This window comes from Oreochromis aureus, linkage group 23 (genome assembly GCF_013358895.1).
Source record: "Oreochromis aureus strain Israel breed Guangdong linkage group 23, ZZ_aureus, whole genome shotgun sequence".
Lineage (NCBI taxonomy): Eukaryota > Metazoa > Chordata > Actinopteri > Cichliformes > Cichlidae > Oreochromis > Oreochromis aureus.
The window spans coordinates 33375296-33396968 of NC_052963.1; the positions used below are offsets into that span (position 1 = coordinate 33375296).

The 21673-nt window shown below is 39.6% G+C and overlaps 1 protein-coding gene across 3 annotated transcripts in view; it reads left to right on the plus strand.

Moving 5' to 3' along the window:
• Positions 1–6414: 6414 nt before the first annotated feature.
• tp63 (tumor protein p63) overlaps positions 6415–21673 on the plus strand; it is a 57636-nt gene continuing 42377 nt past the window's right edge. Inside the window, exons 1-3 of one of the 3 annotated variants that reach the window (XM_039606326.1) lie at positions 6454–6535; positions 7158–7220; positions 7323–7453. The gene's annotated coding sequence lies outside the window, so the exon portion shown is untranslated. Of the gene's footprint in view, positions 6536–7157; positions 7221–7322; positions 7454–21673 lie in introns of all 3 variants that reach the window. The other 2 variants (XM_039606330.1, XM_039606328.1) reach the window with 2 other exon arrangements.

Genomic DNA, 21673 nt, shown 5'->3' on the forward strand with positions numbered 1-21673 from the left:
ATAGGAATAATTATACTTACATTAAATGGCTATAGAGGCATGTCTCACATTTGTTAGTTAGGACCAAATGTAAGTGAATACAGACAACCTGACCCAGCAGTATTTAGTCTCCTAACGCATTCTCATCAGGAAACAAGGTTAAGTAGAAAGTGTCCGAGGAATACTCACCACCGTCACTCTGCAAGTGAAAGTCTAAGTTCAGCACCTTCAGTATCACGTATCATTACCTTAGGGTTCGAAGGGGTTAACACGTTTCCTCCCAGGACGAAAACGTGTCTCTTATCCTGGATCAAGCGCTCCTCTGGCCTGGAGCGAAGCACCTCGTCCATATTTCTGCTCCTTAAGTTGTAAAAGACGTTCCGAAAACAGGATTAACTGCCAAAGGAGCTCCTCGGCCCCTCGAGAGTTTTACGTTTGGCCAGTCAAAGTGGAAACATTAAGTGAAGAACATTCAAATGAGCGCCTTTGTTTTGTTTTGTTACCATGGATTACATTGGCACCTGTAATCTTTTTATTTTTAAAATGCCATTACTCTGCCTTAGCTTCAGGTAAAGAAGCTCCTTTCACAAATCATTTGAAATAATGACTTCCTAGTTTCATGCTTGTGATCGTGTTGTTTGCTGCAGTAGTTTAGATGTTATGTTTGAATGGAGCTTCAAATTCCCCTTTTCTTTTCTCTTGGCATTTGTTTTTGTAAAAGTTCAGGTCACCATCTCTCTTGGGTGATGCGTAGATGTGATGTGACTTGTTCTTAATGCCAGCATATAGGTTAAACATGTGCCTGTGTGTGTGCAGAGGTGCGTGCGGGAGATAGGAGGGTGTGTTGCTGTGTATGATCCACTTTTGTCCTTAGATGATCCTTTTTTTTTCTTTTTTTTTTGCATTAGGGATAATTATGTTCAGCCCTCAAGGTACACCAACTGAAATAAGACTCTTATTTGTGCTCACGATTTGTATGTATGTGCTACTGTGACAGGACTGCAAAGGACCATAAATCAATAAAAAATTAAGACAAAGTGCATAAAAATGAAAAGACACAAAACCACCACAAAAAAGGGGAATAGGCCGCATGGAACTGCAAGGTGGCAAAAAGAGGGAAGTTTGTCTGCTCCTGTATCCGTGGGTTTGAATCTGCAGGTCCTGAAAAATAAACACGTAAATATGTGCTAAGTATTCAGCTGTAATTTTTTTTGGTTTTTTGCATATGGTTTTTGGATGTGGTGCACATCTGCAAACTAAAATTAAGGCAGCAGTCATGACTTTTTTTATTGACTTTCAGCCGCTGGGTTTTTTTTTTTTTTTTTTCCCAACGCTGTTGCTACAACAGCCCCAAGATCATCATCACATCATCAGACCCAAGATTTGATCCAAAATGCAAATGAAATTCACTTCAAAATTCAAATTGTTGCTGCTGGGTGTGCAAAGCTGCGTTTGACGTGGTCAAGATTAATCTTTGCAGTTCACGGAATTTCAACATTAGACCTTCCTGATTGAATGGGGGTCGGATTTTGGCTTGAATCCATTCAGGTTTTACTGTAAATGTAGACCCTACTACGACATATGAAAAGAAAAGATATTTCACTTGTTATTATTTCTTTCAGGTTTTACCAAAGGGGACATCCATGATGATTTATCCAAAACACAAAGCAGCCTCCACTTTGTAACATGATTAACTCTACCTAAATATTTGCTCACTTTTTACACACAAAAGTTACTCGGAACACATTTTGCTTCCTGCTCATAACGTAAAGTAACACCTTTTATATAATCTACTGCTGACATAAAATATTGATCAGTGTGATTTTAGAGTTGATAAAACCTGAGTAGCTGACATAAACTGAATTATGCTTGAACGACAGTGTGTATTATTCACAACCTTTTACATTAAACAAGAGGTTTCCGTTGGGAGTGTTAGTGTTTCTTCTCACTTTTCTTTCCACACACAGCACAGTGCAGTGTAGTAAGAGTACATCATTACTTTGTCAGAGTGAAGCACATGGATTCACAAGATAAATGACTTTCAAAGCTAATGATTGCATTCCTTTCTGGAAAGGTAAGCCTGTGCCTGGGGCTAGAAAATATGACTTGTGCTTCACTCCAATTATTTTCCACCAGTAAAACATCAAACTAATCAACTGGCAGTTTGCAGCTATGGTCTCCTGACAGTGTGTTTAGCTTTGGCACACAAAGAGTGATGAGGTCTATAAAAAAGTCCCTTGCTCTGTGGTGTATGTTTTAGTCTTATTATGGGAAATAAAGATGTATGACGAGTATGGGAACAAAATGAAATCAGTGACTACTATATTAGCTTGTTATCATGATCCTTGTTGAAGGGTTGGTTGGGTATAAGTTGTTTTGTTGGAGGTCAAGGTCACTGTAATCCACAGCGGAAGTCCCCATGTCTGGCTCGACAGGTCCAAGTGGTTATTTTGCTTGATTGTGATGCGAGACGATTTTCCCTCTGCCCTGAAGTGGAATGTGGTCGTCAAAGTGAGAAGCTTAAAAACTGCCCATCAGCGCCTGTGACCCCGGATGGCCCCGGAGCTGCCTGGGATGCTTGGGGCCAGTAACATAAGACAAATTCTGCGAGACACTCTTGCAATCCTGGTGTGGCACGCAGTCTTCTCATCTCTCTGAAATACCTTCAAAGCCCTCATAGATATGCCAGCATGGATACCAGGCTTCTTTTCACAGGTCATGCAACCTCAAGTCACCATTTTCATTTCTCTGACATGCGCCCTGCTTGTTTGTTTGGTAAACATGTTACACCTGTCAGAGGAATGCCGGTTGCTAACGGGCCAAGTCCAACAGCATTTATTATCTTCTGTGGCGCTTTCCCCTTCTTCTCGCCTCTCTCGTTTGTCCATCTGTTGCCCTCGCAGCGGTGAATTCAGTAAGTGTGAAGGAGCGAACGTGTGAGGGGAGGCGCGTGCGTGTCTGTTCACGCATGTCCGGCGCTGTGTGCGGATGTGTCCGCGCGCGCACACAGAGGCTACCGGGCTGTTTGTCTGGACTGCCGTCTTGTAACGGAGCTAGAGACACTGTTTTTATTTATCCCTCCCCCAGCTGTCACTGTTGTGTCTGGAGCGTGTTCGCTGAACTCAGGGCCATGGGACACTTGGAGAACTGTCAAATCCACTAACACTCCCAACTATGCAGAATGTTGCAGCTCCGAACACACCCTGGATTCCTGTTATGGAAAACAAAAGCTGAGCTGGACATTCAAGAAATGTGCAACCTCCATCTGACTCTCCTACCTATAAATTTGTCTTTATTCTTTGTGCATCCAAAACTCTAAAGAAAGCAGAAGAAAAACATCACTTAACTCACAGCCTTGTGTTGTGCTGTTGACCCCAGGGCTGCCAAATTTCTTAGAAGCTTTTAATCATGTCACAAGTGCATGATTGAACGATAACTGCTAAATCATAACGAATAAACTTCCACACGTCCTTTTTTTTAACTGTGTGATTTCCTTCAGAGACAGACTGAGCAGCTTCATTTGAAACATTTAAAAGAAAGTTTTCTTTTCAGATTAATACTGAATGTCAAAGTCAACCTACTTTTTTATAACAATTTCATTTTCAACTTTTTTTTCTCTCTAAGAAGTGATTGCTTCCCACTTGACCTCCTCAGAATCAGCTAAAGCATTTGTGTAAAATAACTTTATCATATTCATTTCCCTTCAGACTATCACCATTTTCACTGACTGGCCTTCAAAATAAAAATAAATAACACAAAAACTTTAGCTTTGGAAAAAGTTGTTTAATCAGTTACCTAACTATAGCATGCAAATACCAATTTGTCTTACCATTTTGCAGCCATACAAGTGTAAAAAGAAAAATGACAGTATTAGAAAATTGTTGTGGCATACAAGAGAAAGCAGCTAAAAGATGAGCCTTGTATCACCCGTAGGTAAAAATGAAACCTTTCACACGCTCCAACTTGTTCTGATCAGCTACCTATCCCACAGGGTGTTAGTTTTCCCAGAATGCACCTTTTTGAAGTTTTCTCCAGTGAATTCTCAGGAAACAGATCAAACATCCAGTGTACCAACACTTTTTTTTTCATTATAGACATTAAATAGGAATTGGTGCAATTTTTTCACAATCTCTCTCTCTCTCTCTCTCTCTCTCTCTCTCTCTCTCTCTCTCTATCTCTCTCTCATTCCATATATATATACATAGAGCAGTCGGTACAGTGGCCTCCAAGTTGGGCGAGTGTTGCTCTAGCAGATCCCAGGAACGACATCCAAGATGCAGTCCTAGGAACAGCAAAGATACTGTGGACTTTTAAAAACTATTTCTTATATTGACTCAAATCTAAATGCTCCAAAGTCAGTGATGGAACTGCCTTACAGTAATTATGGGACATTTTTACCAAGGAGCTTTTACCATGGTGCTGACAGATGGCCTGGTTATACTCAATATACAGAAATGGAATGGGATTTGAGTGTCAAAGAAATTCTTGGCTGGACGCAATAATTTTTAATAATGTGTTAAACATTCTTGTTTACTCACTATGGAAAACTGGTTATATTGGTTTTTATAAAAAAAATAATAATTCAGATTTACCTCTTAGATCACTTTTATAATGACTCTGACTGTCAGCTGTTCTTATATTTTTTCCATTGTCCAGTAATTGTAACACTTGCTAGCACAATGATGATAATTGTAGACTTTATTTTTAAGCTTGTCTTTAAAGCTTTCAAAGGTTTTTGTCCTTACTGACATGCCTGCTGATTCTACAGTTTTGATAAGTTCCGCATCACATGCTGCTCCTGCATGAACCCAACCTTCTATGCGCATATTGCATAACTATAGCCAAAGAACTTTAAATACTAAAAGCCTCTATTCTCTGGATGTCTGCTTTCATAGTGAGTGGTCATAAGATGTAAAACAAAAATACAGATTTCATGTGGAAAGAAATTTTTCTTCTGCAATCGTTGATCATGTTTTGAATTCTTCTTCATTTATTTATTTTTGTAGGTTGGGATTGTGGTGAAATAATTTTCTGATGCCACAACACAAGGGAGATACTTTATGGTATCTGGCAACAGCCACTGCTAATCTGTCATGTTTCTCACATATGTGAGTTTCTGTTGCAGTTTTACAGCAGTACAAAAGGTGCAGGTAACTTTTGGATCTGATCAATGAAACCAACATGGAAGTACTGTAGACTTGTGTTCATTGCACTTGCCAGCAGGGGGCGACACTCCAAATGTCTTGTATGTACTTGACCTCTGACCTCAGTAAACATTTTCCTGATGAGTTGATCAGTTACGAGAAGAAGGGCGTTTATCAATATGCGTACTTGTGCGTACTTGCGTTCTCGTGTACTCGTGATACGTCATCAATCGGAGACCAAGTACTGTTCCAATTCGCACGCGCATCAAGCCGAGAACGCGAAAAGTCCCGGATGTGTTCTCGATCCGCCCGCTTTATCGAGCATGCATCGGTGGACTTGGGACAGCTATATATCCCAGAATGCATTTCGTCCAAAACTCAACAGCGGACTCCCGGCACATCGTTTTCAATCCCCCCCCCCCCGCTCGCGGTCTTCTCACTACTCAGGTTAAAGAAACCCCAGCAGCTGTCTATAGTATTGAGTGTCCACTAGAATAGAAATAAAAGCGTTCTAACATCTCACCTGCTTGTTTTTATTAAGGTATGTACACGTATGTACATGTACACTATTTTTATTAATAGAGGTTTCACTACTGAGGTTAAAAATGATATATAAGTCACTTAGATCACTTCTAAATGTTAATGTTTGGTTTATTTCAGTGTTTTATTTGTTCCTGAGTAATCCGGTTTGGCTGTGATTACAGTTAAGCTTCATAACATGTTACTCACAGTTAAATTAGGAGGGGACGGCAGTAAAAACTCCGGACCTGTGACATCATCACGTACGCAGGTGTTCCAATTGTACATATCGCGAGTCCGTGCTCGTGTTCTCGGCGGGTACGTACTCCCGTGCGTTCTCGGCGAGTACGTACTCGCGTACTTGGGCATTGATAAACGGCCGAAATTTCTGGTTGTCTTAAATGTTTCCCTTATATTTTGCATGTTTAACTCATCTCCAATTTCATTTTGTGAGGCACCTTGTGCGAAGGTGCATAAGAGCCAATTTTCATTTTAATAATTACTGGAGTTTTTAGTTTTTGTTTGGTTTTTTTTACAACAAAGTCAAAGTAGTATTTTGATTTTTTTTTCTCAAAATCCTTCATCAAAAAATTAATTGATAAAAAAAATCCTTTTATATTTATTTTATTAATGTGACATTGTATTGATGTCGTAAAACATACGACATTAATACGCTTTATTGTTATTCATTTGGGACCATCTTTTGAGCGCCCCCTGTTGTAACTCTGGTTGAACTGCAGCCCGTTTCTGTGCGGTGGGATGAACAGGAAGTGGAATGCCTCTCCTGGATCTGCTCTGGAACGCCTGATGCTCTAACCGGAAGCTGCAGGATATCATGTTCGTTCGTTGAGCGCAGAGGAAACAGCAGGTGTGTCTGCAGGCTTTTGGAGGTGGTAGGTATTTGTTTAGGAAAAAATCATGCTGGTTCCAGTTTTCATGCTAGACCAAACAAGCTAAGTTTTTTAACACACAAGTGTGCGGTTTGAGGCAGCTAAATGATTTCTTTAATTTTTTAAAGGGTTAAAGCAGAAATATGTTTGTGTGCTGAGTTAAAGTGGCTCCCGGCTTCTGCTTTCTTTGAAAGTATCAAATATGAGAGTTTTATCCGTCTTCTCATACAGTTTTGCCTGAAAAAGAACTAATATATTTAAGTATTTATTTTTAAACGAAATTGTGATATTATTGTCATGTCATCACGTGGGGTTGTTTGAGTTTCTTTTTCTTTTTTAAAAAAAAATGAAACTGTGATGTCTGATTTCTGATTTGACTTTAAAGCTGACTGGAAAATGTGGGCTGAGGGTTGATGACATGAGTCAACACAACACAGAAGCTGATGAGATATTTGTCAGACAGACCTGTGTAAACTATGTCCAGATGATGGAGAGAATAATTTGAAACATAAATGCTGATTGTTAGCTTGTCATTATTACTTAATTCAGCCTCGCCACAGTGTACTGATATGATTTATGTTTCAAAACGTCAAGTGAAAGTGTGCTGACTGAGCTCTATTTCCAGTCTGTACTTGCAGCTTGTGCAATACATGAAAATCACCACACTGGCTGTTGTTCACTGGCTGAGGTGGGTTGATGAGGACTGCATTCCCTGCCATATTTCGCATGTCAGACAGGGTATGAGAGTGAGTCTGTGTTGCCGTGTCAGTCATCCCGCCTCTTGTTTTAGGATGCCCCCATTAGACGCAGGGCAGACGGTCAGCGGTGGTGGGACTAAGCACCGATGACAAGCTGCTGGAAAGGCTGCAGTTGAGGAGAATGAGCAGAGCCTGCACAGGGACCGGCCCGAGCCTCAGACATGTACGCACACACACACACACACACACACACACACACACACACACACACACACTGAACCCACATTCGTATTTAAGTCCTCATACACATGCATATCATAGCTGTCTGCAATCTGACACTCACTATAATATTTTATTGCTGCAATGGAAAACATTGTGTTTGATTTATGTTTTCTGAGTTATTATTTACATTAGTTTATCATTAGCTTTAATTAATGTTGAATTCCATTCATTTTTGCTTTTAACGATCACCTGCTCGCCAACATGGGCAAACAGCCACCTGCTGCCTTGTGCATACTGTACATGCTGTACATAGAGACAGTGAATGTCACGATCCCTAATGCATATTTGTTGATACGTGATAGTAAGTTTTATTTTCACGTTTTTTTATGTAGTGTTAGCTATTTGGAAGTCCAATTATGTGCTGTGGGCATCAGAAACGTTATCAGTGATCACATCTGAGGCGTCTCATGTGAGTTTATGTTTTACAGTTTGAAACGCCTCCACATTTTTTGATATATGTTCAAAGTGCTTCAGTACCACCAACCCTTAGTTTACTTTCTAGTGGACCTTTGAAAGCGTCCAACAATAGCAGATACACGTCAAGCAGATAACCATACTGTACATCTAACTGAAGAGTGGGAACCATTATTTAAAAGATTAATTCAAATATTAACCTATCAGGCACCATATCATGACCACCTGCCTAATATTGTGTTGGTCCCTCTTTTACTGCCTAAACAGCCATTGAGGCATGGACTCTACTCCACCCCTCAAGGTGTGCTGTGGTATCTGCACCAAGATGTTAGCAACAGAGCCTTTAAGTCCTGTAAGCCGCGAGGTGGGGCATCTATGGATTGGACTTGTTTGCACATCCCACAGATGCTCGTTTGGATTGAGATTTGGGGAATTTGGGGGCCAAGTCAACACCTCAAACTCGCTGATGTGCTCGTCAAACCAGTTGTTGGTCTGCAACAATCTCAAAGCCACCTCCTTCCATTGCTCTTTGGTCTAGTTTTCATGCTCATGTGTCCATTGTTGTTGCTTTCAGTGGTTGACCGAGGTCAGCATGGTCTGGCCTGCTTCTCTACGGCCGCATACGCGACAAACTGCAATGCGCTGTGTATTCTAACACCTTTCTATCAGAACCAGCGTGAACTGTTTTTGGTCATTTGAGCTACAGTAGCACATCTGATGCATTGGACCACAAAGGTCAGCCTTCGCTCCCACATTCATCAGTGAGCCTCGGCGCCTATTACCTGTCGCTGGTCCGCCACTGTTTCTTCCTTGGACCACATTTGATAGATACTGACACCTGTAGACCGAGAACATCCCAGAAGAGCTGCTGTTGTGGAGATGCTCTCAACCAGTTGTCTAGCCATCACAATTTGGCATTTATCAAATCCTCATGCTTGCCCATTTTTCCTGCTTCTAACACATCAACTTTGAGGACAAAATGTTCACTTCCTCCCTAATATATCCTAATCCTAGCACTAACAGGTGGCATGAAGAAGAGATAATCAGTGTTATTTACCTTACCTGTCAGTGGTTGTTATGTTATTCATGATTAGTGTAAATGGAGCTGATCTCTGTGGATGAAATAGTGTGAGAGACTAATTAGGATAATTTGCTAGCCTGATGTTGGACACAGTTGTCAACTTGCCGATCTTCAAATCCATGTTTAGTCTGAACATGGAAATCACTGATTTCTCTTTGGGCATCAGTTTCGTTTTCCCCCGGTCAGTCAGGTGCTTGTGTCAACGTCCATCCAGATGTTTGGCTTTGCTGACCTTTAAATGCTCCATTTCTCTGACATGTACTATCTTTTTTAAATGGAGAGCTACACTGAGTTTTTCTTTAGGTGTGGGAGATTTAATACGTGTTCAGGGTTGCAGAAAAGCAACAGTTACTGTTGGTTTACTCTGTGGTTTACACTGAGCTTAACACTTTACAGCAGCTTCTTAACCACGGTGATCCCACCCAAGGTGCTGATTGGAGTGGTTGGTTCTCCCACTCTACTGATACAGATAGTTTTTTGTTTTTTTTTAATCAAGGAAACATTGCTTCACAGTAGTGGATTTAAATATATATATATATAGTTCAGAATCCTCTTTATTTGGCCAAGTTTGTACACACAAACAAGGAATTTCACTCCAACCTACTTTTCTCTCTGCATGCAAAGAAAATAAATGTTTTTTTTCAATAGTTAGTATATAATTAAGAATAATAACAGATTACACCTTGTCTAAACTAACTAAAACACTACAGGAAGTGTAACAAAAACTGCTTTTTGCTCTACATCTATAAATGTTTGTGTATGTGTTTACATTTATTTCACATTCATATATATTTGATTTTATGTTGTGGATTATTAATGTTTTCCAGTATTTCCATTTCACTTCATACTCCTATGCGGTATCTGTGTGAAGTTGTGTATTTTATTCCCAAAGATGAACTTTGTGAAAGTAAATGTTTGGGCTATATAATTTGGTGGTGCACTTTTATAATATAAGCTGCATATAAAGTAATTAAATTGGCCACATCCTGCTCAGCTACGACCCTGATGTAATGTTATAGTTGTACTTTATCTCCTCTTCCAGTTGTGGCATGTTTTAAGGATTTTTAAAGCACTTTTTTGGCATTGTTCGGTTAGGCTTAAAGAAAAAAAAAAACCCCTCAGAAATACAAAACTGTTCAGCGCATCAGTGTGAAAACACACCTCACATGACCCATGTGTCAAAATAGTGTTATTATCCTCTAAGAATGTTAACCGCACTGGTCTGAGCCAGTGGCTGTTTCTGCCCCGTGGGCCTGTTTCCTCACCAAGTGGAGCAGTTTACGAGTGAGGTTAAGATGTCAGTCTCAGCCTTCCTTTAACTGTCCCCCAGCCTGACCTCCGGCACAGGAGGGAAGAATGCGAAGGCTTGACCCTAAGTGAGCACTCCGCCTCTCCCTCCCTCCTCCCCGACCCACCTCCACCCCAGCAGCAGGAGCAGCAGCCTGTGGGCTCCTCGTGTCAGCCACTGTGTCCCCAGCAACCTCCTCGCAGTTTGCAAATATGCCCTCGATATGGCTGGCATGTCATACGCACATGTCCCAGTGGTGGGAGATAAATTTGAGAGCAAGGAGATGTCAGGCCGGCGACAGCTGTGGGCTACAATTTCACCAGATGTCTGCCGTTGCTAACCTTCAGCAGACATGAACTGGCCGCCCCCTGCACGCACTTTACATGCACAGTAAATATTTTCTCAACACGAAGCTCAAAGAAGGCGCAAACCAGAATTTGTTTGTCACATCTCGCATAGCCAGAGCCTTCTGGGCCTTGATTTATAAGACGCGCAGGCACGTACTGATGAAATGCAGCGGGTGTTTTTTTTGAAGAGAATCACAGCTGGAGCTGTGACGGGAGTCTTGGTATGGATCTGTGCTCCTGGTGCTCACCGGATCACATTAGGGATGAAATTCCTGCTGGAGGGGAGTCTTTTTGTCTACTCTTCAAAAACCTGCTGGTGGCACTGTGATGCTGGATGGTGGATGAAAAGCTCAAATCTTTAGCTTAAGTAAAAGCTTGAATTCCTATTACATATGTTAAACTCATACACAGTGAACACAGACAATTTAGTGTCATAACAGACCAACAGCCAGTTATAAATGACATCAGAATTTAACACATCACATCTCAGAGAAATGTGTAGTTAAGAATTTGATTTCCTGCTAAATCTGCAGTTCAATCTGTGTCTCCCTGTTGCAAAATGAGCCTCAGCACCAGTTCCAGTCTCATGATTCATAATTCACCAAGTCCACCCAGTCCTTGTCTATGAAGTCATTCTAATGTGTTCAGGCATCATAAACAGCTGAAGGAGCGTGCAGCGCTGGCAGTAGATGTGGACAGATGTGGCTAACAGCTGCCTCCATAGTTCAGGTTGCACATCTTGATGCTCGCAACAGAATCCTTACTGCTTATGCTATTTTGCTCTGTTTTACAAAGCCTAAAAACTGAGCAGTAGCTTTGGTTTGCTTAGTCTTAACCTACTAATTTCCTCACTAGCACTCGTGAATCCTGAAGGCCAACGCTGCCAAAGTGGCGATTAGGCATCAAAAATGTTTGTATACCTGTTTGCCTACACGCAAAAATACTTTTTAAACACATTAACCATTTTGACAATTCAGGAAGCACCTGCTGCTGTTAAAACTGTGCGTCAGCTGTGTTTTCGTGTGAAAAAGAAACATCTGAATAAAATGCACACACAGGATCACAGCTGCTGGTTCACTGAGGTCCACCTGTTAAGGTGAATGTGAATGAGTGCGATCTTGTCCCGCTGTGCTGGTATAAATACTGACGCTTCACGCTGGAAGTGGGAAATCACCTCCCTGGTGTGTGTCTGTCTGTGTGGAGCTGCATACACACAACACCCGGTGTACTGCTGGTGTCAACACACAGACATATACAACTGAAAATGTAACAGTATCCCAACTGAATGTAAAATAGAGCATTTAAATGAATAGTTTTGTACTGAGGCTTGATATTAAGGATTGCCGTTGTCCGTTCTCACTTCATTTAATAATTCTTCCTTGATTTTTCCAAGTATGAAACACTTGGACCGTGGCAAAGACTTGATTTCGTAGAGTTGTGATTATGAATTGAGACGTGCTGTGTTTAGACTTTGATTCTTGATTCATTACTTTGAGTCAGGTTCGTTCTCAGGGTTACTTTTGAATAATCTAGCCTGTGAAGTGGAACGGGCAGCAAAGTGTGAAAACTAGGATCTCTGTCTCTTCAAACATAATGGAAAAAATTTTGTACAACTTTTGAAAAATAATCCAGGGCGTTCTTAGTGGCATGTTCTAAGATTATAAGTTGTAAACTTTGCTAAATTAAGGTCATATAAAAATTTTAACTTCAAATTAAGCAGATCTGTTTGGCTTTGATGTTCAACATGACGTTTCCTACAACTCAGAACATGAAATGAAATTTGAACCATATTCTTGAAACAGTTTGTAAGCTGAAACTGAAGCAAACTGTAAGCGAGAGTACGCAATAAAAATAAACAAAGTAAATGAAATATTAATGCAATAACATATAAAATTTAAATTAAATAATGCAACATTAAGATGAAATACAGAAAAAGTACATTTAAAAAATAAAATGTCTTAAAATGGAATTAAGTGCAATTAAGTGAATAACTTCAAATAAATAATATCTGTAAAGCAAATGCTTTCAGTTCCTCCAGCAGGAGGACAAAAGGTAAAAGCTGCAGTTTTAACATTCAGCAGACTTCCTGCCAGGTAGTATGTAAAGTATATACTCTGTACTGATTGGCTAAAATGATGTGGAGACTTAAAAATAGGTGTAATGTGTGCTGTCTTTCTATCAGCAGAGCTCTGAATGAATTGTACATTAAAATGTTTTTAATTAGACCAGACAGCACAGAGTTACAGCAGTTAAAGCAAGCATCAGTTTCCTTGAGTCACTCATAGAGAGCGGAGGCCACGCTTCAGTTAAATTCTGAGTCAAAGCTCATTCTTGGGTATCTTGCTTTACAGCTTCTCGGTAAATCTGAGGGAAATCATTTCTGTGATGAGTATCTCTCTATGCTTTAGAACCTGTTATTATAATTTCAGCTTTATTGTTGGTTGAGATGTGAAAGTTTTTGTGACACTAATATCGAAAATGCATTTCAAGCTCTGTGAGACTTATTAAACATCATAGCTGTCATCACTGCTTTGTTGTGTGCTGGGGTCTTCCTGCCACCATCACAACAGAGTACAAGTATTAAATATAAATTCATGCAAATAGAAATTCTTTTAACTGTAGCAGTCCTCACTGCACTGATACGCTCAAAAATTGCGCTATTGACATGTGTTTGAATAGTGAATAAATGGGAATCAGTTGCAGCATGTGCAGTTACCCACCTACAAAGGTCACCATTGCAGAGATTAATCACAGATTAATTTGTACTTTTCGTAAAAAATTTTCTTTTAGTACAACAGTATTTGTATAACTCATCTGTGAGCTCCTTAGCGAACTTCTTATGGGGGCGGGATGGGGGGAATTCTTCAGAAAGGTGCTCTGACTGATGAGTAATCTTGCTTGTCAAGTTCCAGAGAAGTGAAAAACGTTGGTGGATTTTTGCTCCTGACTGTTTCATGTCATTCTATAGAGACGCTTTTAGGATGGCGAGATGTCTTCAAATTAAAATGCATTTATTTTCTTTGCACATGGTTTCTTTTTTGTCACTGGTGTTGCTTCTTGTGCAGTGTTAAAGGTTTTTATGACTGATTATTTCCCCAGTCTCTTCAGCACGTGTAGACAGTGAGGTAAAGTTATCGTGTCAAATATCACACATTTTATAAGATGTGACTGAAAAACAATAAGTAACATAAATGATGCGATGAACCATCTGAGGACATGATGATTAATAATGATGAAGAAAACATGATATTTGCCTAAAATATCAAAAAGCTATGCAATAAAACTTAATGAGCAGCTTTTGATAAGGCTTTTCTATACATGTGAGTCACTGGTGTTACCTACAGCCTCTAAGTAAGAGTAATGGCTCTGTTATCTACCTGTAAGGAAGATAACACTGGTTCTGATAAATGAAAAGGCTCACTAGATTTACTATTAGCAAGTCTTTATAGAGCTTCAGGAAATGATATATATATAAAGGGAAGTTAAGTGTGTTTTGTTTTTTCAAAATAACCTTTCTGACACAATAACAGCCTTACTTTTTTATATTTGCCAAATTAATTTTACACTTATCATATATTACATTTATCACATATTTGGTAGTTATGTGCATAAAATTACATTAACAGTGGTTAAAACAACACGTTTGTCCTGAAAACATATAACTTACCCACTTTATTTTACTGTGGGGGTGAGCACTTCTGGAATGTGTGATTAAAAAACTATTTCTGTTGAATTGATGGCTCAGGAAGGTGAAAATGTTCAAATAATATGTTATTTTATGTTCACATAGAACTAACTTAAGCCTAAAGTGTTTTTCGGGTGTAATTTCTGTGAAAACAATCGATAGAATAACCTAGAGTACACTTTACAGAGAACAGCAGGACAATTGATCCTCAAATTGATGGAAAGGTGGGCTGGTTCTGCAGTTCCAGAGAAGAAGCCAGGACTGGGGTGCGGGAATGGGTTTGTTTTTTTTTTCTTAAATACACAATGAGAGAACGCGTTGGCAGCAAGGCTGAGAGGTGTTTCTGTACTTGGCTATCATGGGTGCTGTTATCCACATTTCAACATCTGTAGTTTTGTGATGAATCTCAAAGTAACTTAGCTTGAGTCACTGTTCCAAATAATCCCTTTGTTTCATACTGAATTAATATTCTGTCTCACAGTTTTAGCCCCTGTTAAAGCTCCCCTCTCTTAAAGCCTACTCTCCTTTGTCCTTTGAACCTGTGAGCTGCACTCACTCAACTTTGTTGGCTGTGAGTAAGGAAGCTTGACAACCTGAAGCATCAGGTCTTTAACCTTTGCATACACTTAACGCGTTATTCAAAACTAAATTATGTTAATTTTGTACATTTTTATAGGCTGACATGAATCATGATAGAGAGTAAAGATAAGCATAATAGCTCCTTTTTAATACATCAAAAGGGAGAGGCTAGATTACATTAACAACTTGCTTCTGCAGCCCGAGGATGACAAAAAAATCCTAACAGCTTCACTTTAACCACACAAAAGCACTCATTATGCACAAGGTACTACAGACGCCAGCGCTTTAATCTTCCACCAAGCTAAAGTCCAGAGTTTCAAACATGAAATAGATGAAATGCATCTTAAATGTATTTTAGTATTTTTTTAACTTGAGGATGTCAAACTGCGTACGCTCTTTGAAATGTTGTGGTTTAGTAATGATGCTAATAGACAGAGAGTCACTTGTAGGGCGTTCATGAGTATTTCACCTTCACCTTCAGTTTACAAGAAACCGTCCCTTGATCACAGTCCATACAGCGTAGGTTAAAGGCCAGCATCACTAACAGGCAAGGTCAAACAGATTTCGGTGAAGTCGTCAATGTCGGGTGTTTTTGTTTTTTTTCTCCAGTTGTTACTTCCATGCGTCTGATTTAAAATCTGATCAAACATCTGTTTTGGAGATGTTGGCAATATTTCAGATATTTGGGGAAGAAACACTTAAAAGTATTGTATTGTATATATTGTGTTGTATTGTAAGTATGTCCTGTTATGGAATAATTACCCATAAATTACAAATTGCAATAAAATAAAAGCCTTATAATGTAAAAAAAAAACAAACAAATATATGTTTCAAACAACTGTCCATAATTTGTGCCACACCTATGGAAGAATTCATGTAAAAAAAAAACCAAACTGGAAGGTTAATACACTGGAGTAAAAAGTGAACTATTTTCCTTTATTAATTGCAGTAGAGTCGAATTTTTTAAAAACTGTACTCGAGCACAGTAAACGTAAAGTGATTTTTCAGCACTGCAGACAGGCTGATGGCAGTAATGTCAGCATGTGGACGGAGTTTACATTCCAGCAGCATTCAGTCTGCCATGAGGCAAAAGGTACCATCATTGGCATTTCCTGTTGTACGGAGGCGTCTACAGCTCTGACTCTGGCACACGCGTGCGGCCGCCGACACTCCCCGGTCACTTCGACACGATTTGAACCAACACCAGAAATGATCTAAGCTACATTTCTGTACTTCCTGGCATTGCTGAAATCTGTGCAACCGCCTTTTGAAATTGTTTTGATAAGTGGGATAGTGCGGCGTTTTGAAAGGCCTCGCATGATGAAAGATAAGCTTCTTTTCTTTGCACGATGACTCTGTGTGAGTAATACTAACAGAAGGTGCGATGACTCCTTCTCCATGTGCGCCTACGTGTGTGTGTCCATATGTGTTTGTGCTGTTGCCTTCACAGAGTCACCTTACAGTAAGTTTGGCACTTGAACTGTGTCCGAGTTCACTCAGCCGTTAATCTCTTTGCCATCCTCCTCTGCACTCTAAAAACAGGCTGTTCGGTTAAGTTTTGATGGATTCATTTAGTTTAAAAAAAAAAAATGTTTTTTAACCTTTATTTTGTTTAACTTTTCAGAGAAAGTTGTACGTACTCTATGTATGAGATGGAGCAAGATAGGATTTTACCTGATAACAGCAGTAAATTTAATGAATTTCATACAGAAAATCAAATGTTTTCAGCAGAATTTAATGCAAGGCCTGTTGGGAAATATAAGCAAAGAAGATCCCAATCTCCATTGTGCAATCTACTCTACATTATTATTCATAGCTGTAATTAATCATTTTTTATGAAGGTAAGCAGTTTTGTGGACAATGCCGAAATAGGTTTCTTACACGTCATCACATATCAATAAAATTGTATAAATCTACGGCATATAAAGAAATTATAAATGGGCTAAAAAGGCATATGCTTATAAAATCTGGACCTGTGGATTATTTTAGAACATTGGATTTGAGAATTACCATTAAACTAAAGTGTATTGCAATCAGAGCTCAGATAAGCTGCTGCTGTCGCAAGTCTGACCTCTCTGTACTCTGCAGTTTAGTGTCTTCAAATAACTTGATTTGAAGTCATGAACTAATGATTTTTTTTATCCATCAGTTTTGTTTTTATCTAATTTGTCAAATAAAGTCAGAAAATGCTCAAATACAAATGAACGTGACAAAGAAAAGCTGCAAAACCTCACATTTGAAAAAGTGGAAGCGTTCAAATATTGCATAATCATGTGATTGTTAGTGAAAATTTCCCTTTGGACAGTTAATCAGCTGAATCTCAAGTTCTAAAGGTAGTGATTTACTAATGCAGCACTGACAAATGTGTATTTAAGTTAATGTTAAAAGAAATGGTTGCACTGGAAGTGATTAAATAAATGCAGATCAGAGGTTTTCCTGCATTCAAGAAAGGTGCCTCAGAACTTAGTGTTTTTACAGTGTATCAGCACAGAACACCTGAGGGTGTTAAACCGTGTGTGTGTGTGTGTGTGTGTGTGTGTGTGTGTGTGTTGCAACTGAGCACAGTCACTTGGCCATGACGGGATGGGGTGGGGCTGAAAAGGAGCAATCTGGCATTTGAAGATTACATGGAAAAGCTGACTGATGACATATTCATCACAGTTTCCAGTCTTCCATTTTTTCCTTCCTCCTAACAAAAACCAGGTGAATAACGTGTTCTTAAACACAAAAATGTGGCACCCAAAACAGCAGTGGACGCACGCTTGTTTAAACTTACCGTCAGCTCGATGTGTTTGCTTTACAAGTGAAAGCTCAAAGATTTGTCATCACGTTGGGTTTTTTCTCTCTGGCTAGGTGAGAGTGACAGGGCTCTGGGATATGTTGGACATCTGTCAGGATTGCACACATTTCAGAGTTTATGTGCTTTATGTAGCAGTAACCGTCTGCGCTGTAGGAGCTGAGTGAGGAGAGAGCCCGATTGCAGAAGCTGAATGGGATCTGCAAGGCCCCTGAGGCTCAACAAACCTGTCCTGCAACCTCCTCAGCCAGCCCTCTGTGGTCTTAAGAACAGATTTGTTTTTCAGACCTGTTATTTTCCTGCTTGGTTAATGCTGACTTCTTGTATTACAAACTGAAAACAAACAGAGAAGGCAGCTACAGTGGATTTCATGCAGACACGGCAACACAATTAGTGCTCCTTCTTAACCTCCTACACCCTGATTGGTCACAGTAATTGTGGCTTTGTGCCATTGTTGGCAAAGAGATATTTTCCTAGGAGTTTTACCATCTTCTTGTTTGGTATTACCAGCTGAAAGCTTGCTCTTTTGCTGTTGCAAATATGAGTAATTAAAAAAAAATCTGATTTGCTTATTTTGTTTTGCTGTGTAATAAAATAATAGAAAACTACTGGAAATTATGTTTTGGTTCCACTCTTTTCAGTTTAATAGTGGTACTGTAGAAACAAAGTGGGCCATTCCTGTATTTTCAGTATATCATGTTACTCCACACTCTTAAAAGATCAGGGCCTCCTGGTTACGTCTCATTAATCAGTGGAAAGTGCAAAGCGTCTAAAAACGATTTTTTTTTTTTTTGGGACCGTTTAAAACCCGCACACACTGGAATGGGACCAGTAAACAAAACTACCATCGTCTATGGGGAGCAGTCAACGTTATGCAACATCTTCGTTCAAAACAGGGACTCAGAATTTACCGTGTCCGCTGGTACAGTGTGTTGTCACACTTACAGTGAGTAAGGTCGTATGTTGAGCAATGACGAGTTGTAGTGGATTAAAAAATAAGTTCGATCACACAGCTTTACAATAACAAGAATGACATTCAACTCTGTCTTTTAGTTTATACATTATTAAACAAAAAGTTTAAAGATCTGCAAGAACAAGACTTTTTTTAAACGTTTGTTTTATACATTGTCACACCGTGTTAGGCTGGTTTTTTTTAATCTCAAGTTACTTTTCTGAGATGGTTTTAAAGACCGCCAGAGATCTTCATGGCTGGGTTCATCACTGATTGGTTAAATGTACGGTTACATTAATAACCTGCATTGCTTTGTCAGGATCGCTCCAGACACCACTGACTAGTAGCCAGAATTCTACCTGAAAGGTGCAGGGATAGTTGGTACAGCTGGTGCCGTATCTCTGTGGATGGGTTGGCTTGTTCGTCTTCAGCACATGTGCTCGCTTTCATGGTCTGATGACACAATGTATGTCACTGAGACTCACGCATATTTTATAATAATAAAAATAATGATAATGCTGCTGTTAATAATAATATTATTATTATTATCATTATTATTATTATTAATACATTTTATTTTTAGGTGCCTTTAAAGACCATCAAGGCCACCTTACAATAGTACAATTAAATAAATAATTTAAAAAAAAAACATGAGGTAAATGAAAAATACAGGCATGAAAGTATAAAAGCTAAACATAGTAAAAATAGACTAAGACGGAATCATGATGAAGGGTATGCAATTTTGAATAGATGAGTTTTATGACGCAGTTTGTAAGTGGTGAGAGAGTTTGTAGTCCGAAGATCAGGTGGAATTCCAAAGTCTCGGGGCAGAACAACTAAAGGCTCCGAGTCCAAAGGTCAGGCAAACAGGTGGAACAGACAGAAGGGAAGCTGAAGAAGAGCAGAGTGTATGAGGGGGTGAGTATGTATGGAGAAGATCAGATATATATGGGGGAGCAAGGTTATGAAGCGCTACTTATATCTACTCATAAGTAGCAGTGGTGGTGAATTCCAATTTCTGGAACTCTAGACAGAGATGCAGCTTGCAGCAAACTAAATGCTAACTTAAGCACGCTCACAGTAGCGAAGCTAAAGTCAAAGTCAAATTTATTTATATAGCACATTTAAAAGAACAGCTGTTGACCAAGGTGCTGTACATTTAAGATAATCAAATGATATAAAAACATAGGAAGACATAATAAAAGTTAAGAAAAAGAATTATAAAATTAGAAGATTTGAGTAAGAAATAAGATAAATAAAAGTGGTACAAACTCATTCTGATTTAAAAGCCAAGGAAAAAAGTCGGTTTTCAGACAGGTTTTGAAAGTGTCCAATGTTGGGGAGGTCCTGATGTGAAGGGGCAGTTTGTTCCACAATTTAGGAGCAGTCACAGCAAACGCCCGGTCTCCTCTGTACCTTAACCTGGACCTCGGGACAGCCAGGAGCAATTGATCTGTAGACCTCAGTGATCTTGCAGGAGTGTGCCAATTTAAAAGATCAGAAGCTAGCATGTTGGTGTTTAGTATTTACCTTGTCTGTCACTTATCACATACTGTGTAGTGGACTTTACAATGAGTTTTAAGCCACTTTGTAGTGTCCCCCAAACTTATATTATGTATTAATATATTATAGTCTATACAGTGCAATAAGAGTGCCTGCCTCACAAAAAACACTACAGCAGCGTGAAAATGATGGTCACTTCCCAAATATTTTTTATCATCATACATTGTGTTAAAGAAAAAGGTAAAGAAAGACAGCAGTGCAGCACACCATAAACTGGAGTTATTTTCTATTCAAGAATGTGAGAAATTGGCTGTATTTATTCATCTAGCCAACACCGATCGTCCTGTTTACACTACGTGACTGCAGTGACACTGCACTAAGAAAATAAACTAAGAAGTTAATTCTGTGTGTTGCAAAATGTATTTGGTTGCATGGCTCTGATCTCAGACCTTGCCGACAACATGAAAGGAAGAACTGGGGCGAAGGTGGGTTGCAAAGTGACAAATGAACAACAACTGTAGGCAATGATTACAAAATAAAACAGGAAGTTACCTGACATATCCCAAACCGACCCAGGCATTTTAAACCAGCGGTAACCTCTGGAGCTGAAACATAAAGTGAAAATCTGCTGTTCCTCCAGTGACCACATGCTGGCTCTGGAAGTGATGCAGTCTGCACATCTTCAGCTCATAACATGATAACAGCCAGGTACAAAAACTGTTTTGGTTGCTTCGGGGCTCATGTCCAGGTTTTATATTTTTCAAAACCCCAAATTACTGATATACATAGTGTACATATGAGAGTACAATATATGTATATCTCACAGCAGACTGATGTTACCATCCTCAGAGCCTCATCATTAACCCGACAGATGTGATTAATTTTCATTTTAGTTTTCTTTATAAAGCACCAAATCACGACACCAATCACCTCATGGTGCTTTATACTGTAAGGTAAACACCCCACAATAGTCGAGAGAATACCCTAACAACCAAAAGATCCCCAATGAGCAGGCACTTGGTAATAGTGGGAAGAAAAAACTACCTTTCAACAGGAAGACCGGCTGGTCTGGCAGGTAAACAAAAAGGGTAAATGACCTTAAAATTTTTGCACTGTGTGTAAAAGCCTGCTAAGTGACTCAGACTCCTCTTATGTGATGTGAAGCTGAAGGTCAACGCTGACTCCGTTGATTAACAGACGCCACGTATGAACTTATCAGACGTTCAGATCCATTCTCCTTCATCAGCATCTTTATCCTGAGCGCTCTGCAATACATCACCTGCTGCGAAGGCTCTTTGCTGCCCTGGCATGATTTGGCAGCAGTTCGATACATCGTGTACGGCTATAGCAAGAGTAAGACGAGAAGAAGACGAGCTGGGCTCTCCATGTCTGTTTCGCACAAGCTCGTACGACCACGCCATGACACCTTAACACATGTACAATTGCAAACCCTCTCACTGCCAGAGATTGACGTGACGTTATCTCGCTGGAACCTGGCATACCTGACACTGAAAA